Source organism: Microtus ochrogaster, linkage group LG1 (assembly GCF_000317375.1).
Source record: "Microtus ochrogaster isolate Prairie Vole_2 linkage group LG1, MicOch1.0, whole genome shotgun sequence".
NCBI lineage: Eukaryota > Metazoa > Chordata > Mammalia > Rodentia > Cricetidae > Microtus > Microtus ochrogaster.
The window spans coordinates 11218070-11225008 of record NC_022027.1 but is presented as its reverse complement, the minus strand read 5'-3'; positions in this window follow the sequence as shown (position 1 = coordinate 11225008).

Here is a 6939-nt window from a genome sequence, read left to right as displayed (position 1 = left end):
AAATGTGCATGCACACACATGTATGCACACACACACGTGCACGCACAGAGTAGAGAGAGAGACTAAAAGGCAATGTTAACAAAATTTAAAGAAGATCAGTTTTAAAGATATTGAATACCACTCAATGGAAGTCAGTGGTCACCAAAAGTCAAGAAACAACCCAGGTGAGCCCTGAAATTGCCCCCTGCCTTAACAGAGCCTCCAGGAGCTGGCGATGAGGAAGAACCTAAGCCACTCCCACTTCAACAAGGACAGAGAGTTGTATACTTCCATTTATATGAAATATCCAGAGTAGTCAAAGCCAAAGAGGGCAAAAGTACATGAGAAGTGTCCATGGGCTGAAAGAATGGATAACACCCGCTAATACATGTGTCTTTGAAAGCGATGACCCATGCTGTAAAAACCAACTATGACAAAGGTTGACCTGCTTTGTAAATATGCTAAAGACTGTGGGGTGTGAGTTTTAAAGTATGTGTTATGGTGAATCAACTTGATGGCATTTAGAGTCAACATGGAAACAAATTTCTGGGTATGTGTTCAAGAGATTGTCTCTCAATTAGGTAATAAAGGTAGAAAGACCTACCTTAAAGGTGAGTGGTACCATATCATGTGGGTGGGTGGGGAGTTCCAACCCAAATATAAAGGAGACATGGACCTGATCACAAAGATTCATTGCTCTGTATTTTCTGAGCATGGATCCAACATAATCATCTGCTCCCTCCTCCTCCTGTTATCAGGCCTTCCCTGTCACAGCAGCCTACATCCACCTGGAAATTTGGGAGATAAAAAAAACCCTTAGTTTAGTTACTTTTGTCTGAAGAAAAAAATTAAAAAAAAAAGATTACTGTGGAGAAGTATTTGTTAAAAAAAAAAAAAAGTATGGTCCATTGTTGTGTCAAACCTGACCATGTAGTTCTTATGCCATTAGAACTGATTTATGGGAGGGATATGGAAAAGTTTGTAAGCTTTGGCTAGAAAAGCCCTTGAATTTTGTAAATAGAGCTTAACGGGTCATTCTAGCAGAGATCTGGAAGTCGAGAATTCTGAGATAAACTCAAACAGTGCAGTCGAAGCTCATGGGGCTTCAGAGGCAAACAAGTTTATAAACCAGGCCTGTTTCTGTCAAAGGATCTGGCTACATTCCGCCACGTCCAGAAAACTTGAGAGAAGTTAAACTTAAAACAAACTTATTTGGTGAAGAAATTTTCAAGACAAGTTAGCTTTCAGATTGTGTTGTGGGTACTGCTGCTTGCTTTTAGGTCTACAGGGACAAAGATCAAAATGGAGACCAGAAAGAAAGAAAAATATGAAGTCTGCAGTAAGGAAAGTCACAAGATTAAATCACAAATTTGGGCCGAAGAGAATGTAAACAATAATGTGTCCGTAATTGTTAAAACTGCGATAATAGGAAAGGAGGTCACACCTGTCTAATGTCGCCTCGTGAAAATACAAATTCATGTAAAAGGAGAACACCTAAGGCCAAACAGCTTAGTGGATAAGGATACTTGACCTTAAGCCTCGTGTCTTGAGTTCAATCCCACAACCCACATGATTGAAGGAGAGAACTATTTCACACTAACTGTCCTCTGACCTCCACATGTAGTGAAAAGCAAGTGAACATGTTCTCTCTCTCTCCTCTCTCTCTCTCTCTCTGTCTCTCTCTCTCTCAAAACAACTTTCTAATAAAGTGTTTCCCCAGGGTCAGCACACAAGGGCCAATGCAATTATGGCCCAAGGAGGTAGACTCCATCTTGAGCTGACAAGAGAACACTGTAGCCCTGTCCACATAGTATTGGTTTTGGAGTCATGAAGTCTTACACCATTTTTCCAAAGAGGACTGAAGCCAGGCAATGTATGGCATGGTTGGTGTTCCTGCCAAGAAGACCTTTGAGACCACTGTAGAAAGCTTTGAAAGAAAAGCCTAGGCCGCAAAGGGCAACTCTGGATTTAGGAGATGCCAGGACCATGGGACAAAACTGCTGACACAGAAGTGTGCTGGCCAAAAGAGTGGCTGTGTGTGCTGCAGGTAGCAGGACTGGAGAGTAGGCATACCTAAGCCCTTTAGAACCCAGTGATTTCACCACAAGTCCCCCAAATGGACATGGAATTGTAGGGCTTGGTGTTTCCCTGTGGAGTTTAATCTTAGAATGAAATGACCTCTTTATTCTTTAGAATGAGAATATTTACTCTGAGTCATCATATGTTGAAGATATGCAACTTGTTTTTTATTTCATAGGAGCACACAGGTAAGAGACTGCTTAGAGTTTCAGATAAGACTTAGATTTTGGACTTTTAAACAATGTTTAAATTGTTTTTAAAAAGACTGTGAGGTTTTTTGAAGTCTGACTGAATGCATTTCAGACTGTCATGAGCCTATGGGGGTAAGAGATAGAAATATATGGGTTCAAGGTGATGCATTTGGGTGTCAGGTTGACAAGGGAAGAGATGGTGGCTAATCTTGATGGCATTTAGAATCATCATGGAATAGATTTCTGTACATGCTGGTGAGGGGTCATTTAGGTTAGGCTGATGATTGAGGAGGGAAGATCCACCCTAAACATGAGCAGTACCATTCCATTCTAAGGGTACCCAAATTGAATAAAAAAAGAGAAGTCAAGTTGGTTGCAAGCAGTCATCCGACTGACCACAGTGTGACAAACTGTGACAAGTTGCCTCATGCTCCTGTTGCCATGGCATACCTTCTATGCCATGATGGACTATGTGCCCAGGAAATGGAAGACAAACTAAGCCCTTCCTTTTTCAAATTTTATTTTGTCAGGTATTTTGTAACAGTAATAATGAGTTACTAACACAGGACATTAATTATGGTTCAATATATTATATAAAACATTTTTAGGGATAGCATAAAAGTTAGAAACAGAGAAGTGAAAATGATGCTCAGAATACCTGACAGACATCCTGCTACTCTGTTTCTTTCGGGGTTTCATTTCATTCTCTGTAAGTAGATATCACTGCTGTTTGTCAATTCTCTATTTCAAAACACATGCTGAGCTCATTTCTCTCTGCCCCTGAATTAGTCTGCTCCGGCTTCCATAACAAAGTGGCCTTAGACAACTGAAATTTATACTCTCACATTTTTGGAAGCTGGAACTGAAGAGACACGATCCATTTCTGGGGATCGGAGCTCTTCTGGTATCCCCCTTGCGTGGTCACTGACCTCTGGTGTCTGCTCCTTGTTTCTAAGGCTTAATTATTTGATCTCCCCTGATTAGGGAAGCCTCCATTATAAACATTTTTATTTTACTTGATGATCTTTGTATGTATAATTTCAAAATTTTCACATAATGTTTCAGAATTAAATTTTAATTATTTTAAATAATTTTATCTATTTTAAATAATGAAATGTTAATCATCTCTCCAGGGATCTTTTCTATGCTTATGATTTTATCTGTTTTGAATTAGTTCCTCATGTTATATCCCCAATTGATATTAATGGACTAAATTGTCCATCACTTTTACAGATGTTGATCTGATAACTTTCACTGTTACTAGTAATATGTAAATGTACATACCCTACCACATGTTCACAAGTATTGGATAGTATTATCCATTTCATTCTACCTTGAAGTGCACTAAAACTTGTTCTCAATGTTCTGTGGAATATTTATGTTCATAAGTAGGCAGGTGTGAGAACTAGGATTTAGTTTTAATAAGTAGGTGGAGTGCAAATTCTATGAAGGGAGAGATTAGCAAAGGGTTTGCTTCTCTTCCTGGGCTTTTCACACAAGTCAAGTACTTGATGAGCTTAACATTGCTAGTAGGAATCAGTATGGATGTTTCTAAATGCAAACAACCAAAACCTACAAATAGACCTACCAGATCCAGCAATAACACCACTGATACTTACTGGGAGGACACTAACTCGACATATCACAGATATTCACACATAACTGTTCATTGCAGCACTAATTACAAAGGTGATACTGTAGAACAACCTATGTGTTCACAATCAGAGAAGTGGAGAATGCAATGTATATACACAACGGAGTCTTTTGTAGTCATAAAGAATGAAGTTCTGTCATTTGTGGATGTTGGCATGGCTCAGTTTTAGAATGTTTGCCTCATTATATGCAGTAGGTCCTGGGTTCTAGCTCTGTCATGGGATTAGAGACAGAAGCTAACATTTGTCAAATATTTCAGACTAGGTATGTAGCCAAGAGCTGTGCACCCACTACTTAAGACACTTTAATAACATTGTGATGTCCACACGATTAAGAGCCATGTACCATGACTATCAGGTGCAAGAGGTGGGGAGACCCTTTAGTTATATCACTCTGGTATTCTTAGAGAGGATTCCAGAGCTTGTGTCTATGCCTTGAACTCTATATAGTGGATTTCCGTGGAGGGAAAATGACCGCCATGTCATTCCCCTCCCCCATGTACTCAGACAGTATCCTGTTCTGGTCTCTTAGACTGCTTCTCTTCCACACTTCCCCTTGCAGAAGTCATTCTGAGAGTAGGGCTTTCCTACCAGTTCATCCTACTCTCTGATGACCCAGCCTCTCGAAATCTTCCAGTTTACAGAGAAGAAATGCAGGAGTCCTGGAAAAGGGAGAACTGGAGGAGGGAGAAGAGAACGTGAAACAAAACTAGGCTGGAGAGGAGATAAAATGACTGTAGATGCCTTGCCATCGGCGTATTCGATCAGTGGCTGAGAGAAAACTGCCAGGAGCCTGGGGGGGGGGGGACGCAAAAGCAGCAGGTCTCCAGTTCTCCAGTTATAACTAAGTGGTCACTCAGCCTCCAGTTCCTGCTTTATGAATAGATAAGTCTGTTTCCCTTTGGCATAGGGATGCATGAATACCATTGTTGAATAAGCACCATGGGGTTAAGCCCCGTGCACTAGCTACAGCATATGCCCACCAATTCCCATAATGACTCTGGGACTGGTGCCTCTATACCTCCCACAGAGCAAGCTCACAGGCCAAACTTGCCTAACATCTGCTTTTGTATGGCACGTGTGCTAAGAACTATCATTATATACTTAAATGGTGTAGAATATAAAAAAAAAGAATATTGAGTGACATATGAAAATTAGGCCTATTTCTAATTTTGGTATCCATAAAGTTTTATTGGAAGATGGCTCTGCCCATTCACTTGCATGTGATCTCCAGTTTGTTTCACTCTGATGACTGCATCTGTGTAGCAAGGAAAACTGAAAATACACTACCTCATTTTTTACATAGGACTCCCTCATCACTACAGAAGGGTACCCAAGTCAATGATTTATAAAGAAAAGGAAGGAAGTCTCTTTGGAATCACAGTTCTGAAGGTTTGGAATTCCAAGACCAAGACCTATATCTGGTGCCAGTTTTCTGCCGCCTCACAGTGTGCAGATGTTAAAAGAGCAAACAGGTGCAGGGGGCTGCAATAACGCAAGGAGCAGCCTTGCTTGATAGCGGTCTATTGTCACAAAATCACACCCAGTGAGAAAGCATTGATCCCTCCTAATGAGCTAATCATCCCCTAAAGGAGAATTCAATCAAATCCTAACAATAGTCTCACAGGAGACTGAACATATCCCCAATTATAGCACCCCAGGTATGAGCAAAGATCACAAGGGCCAGAGGGACTGAAAAATTCACTTACTTGTAAGGACCCAAAAGAGAGTGTTAACCAAGCTGCTCCTAGAGTGTCCACACTCCTGCTTCTGGGAAGAAGAAGCAGTTGGATGTCATTGGCTTCAATGTCATTCTGGTCTGTGCTGAGGATAAATTGACAGTGAGCACATATTGCTTCTGTTCTTCTAAAGGTGTATCCTTCCAACCCCAATTGCTCTGCAATGTGTCCCAAAGAAATGAGATCCAGGAAAGCCTTTTTTGCTTCACTGAGTTGCTGTAGATCCTGGGTCTTTTTATGGTATAATTGGAAGCATGAAAACTCCAAGAAGGCATAGGGCTCATAGAAGCATTAAGCGAAATAATCTCTTAAACTGTCATAAGTAAAAGGCTAGTTAAAGCCACATTTCCCTTTCAATATAAAAACACAAATTTAACGTCAAGATACATGTGTGTAAAGTTCTTCCCAGTTTCCTGAAAGCCTGCAAGGAATAACAATCCAGAGAGGCTGAACCTATCTGGTGTGTAGACACAGGCTAGGTGTGTAGCAGGTTTTAAAAAAAGCAAGGGAATGTCACCAAGTGTTAGGGACGAATCTCCAGGTAGCACATAGCTGACTTTCTACAGGGCTGTGCCAGAAGAAACTTACTATTTGTTCATCAGCTAATCTCAGGTAAGGGTCCACTCTGTCCCAGCAAGTACACACAAGGCACACACAAGACAGGCAAGGTGCTGTTCTTCAGCAACTGACATCATCATGCAGGAGACAATCCAACACAGATGGTGATGAGTCTAGGAGGCGAACACAAACCGCGACAAAGGTTAGTAGACTTGCACCGAGTGACCAAAGAAGGCTCTTTCTTGGAGTGGCGCTTTGAAGGAAAGTGAGTCTACCTCAAAGGAACAGATTCCAAGCAGAGGGAAGACCGGTGGGGAAAGACTTAGTACAGATTCAGGAGTGTCTGAGGAACAGAAGAGATGAGGGAGTGCTAGAACCGGTGTAGGGCAGCAGGAAGGAACCAGAGGAGGTGAGACCTTTGTGGTCAAAAGGCCGTTGATCTAATTTCATTCTTGGGTAGAGGTGATAGGTGGAACGGTGTTTCCCAAAAGATAGACTGAGGCCTAACATTTGGTGCCCTTGAGCGGGAGCTTATTGAGGTGCAGGCATCTCCCTTCCTCTCCCTCCCTCCCTCCCTCTGTCTCTATGTCTCTCTCTATTTCTCTCTCTCTATTTCTCTCTCTCATATTTCTCTCTCTCTCATATTTCTCTCTCTCTGTCTCTCTCTGTCTCTCTCTGTCTCTCTCTCTCTGTCTCTCTCTCTCTGTCTCTCTCTCTCTGTCTCTCTCTCTCTCTCTCTCT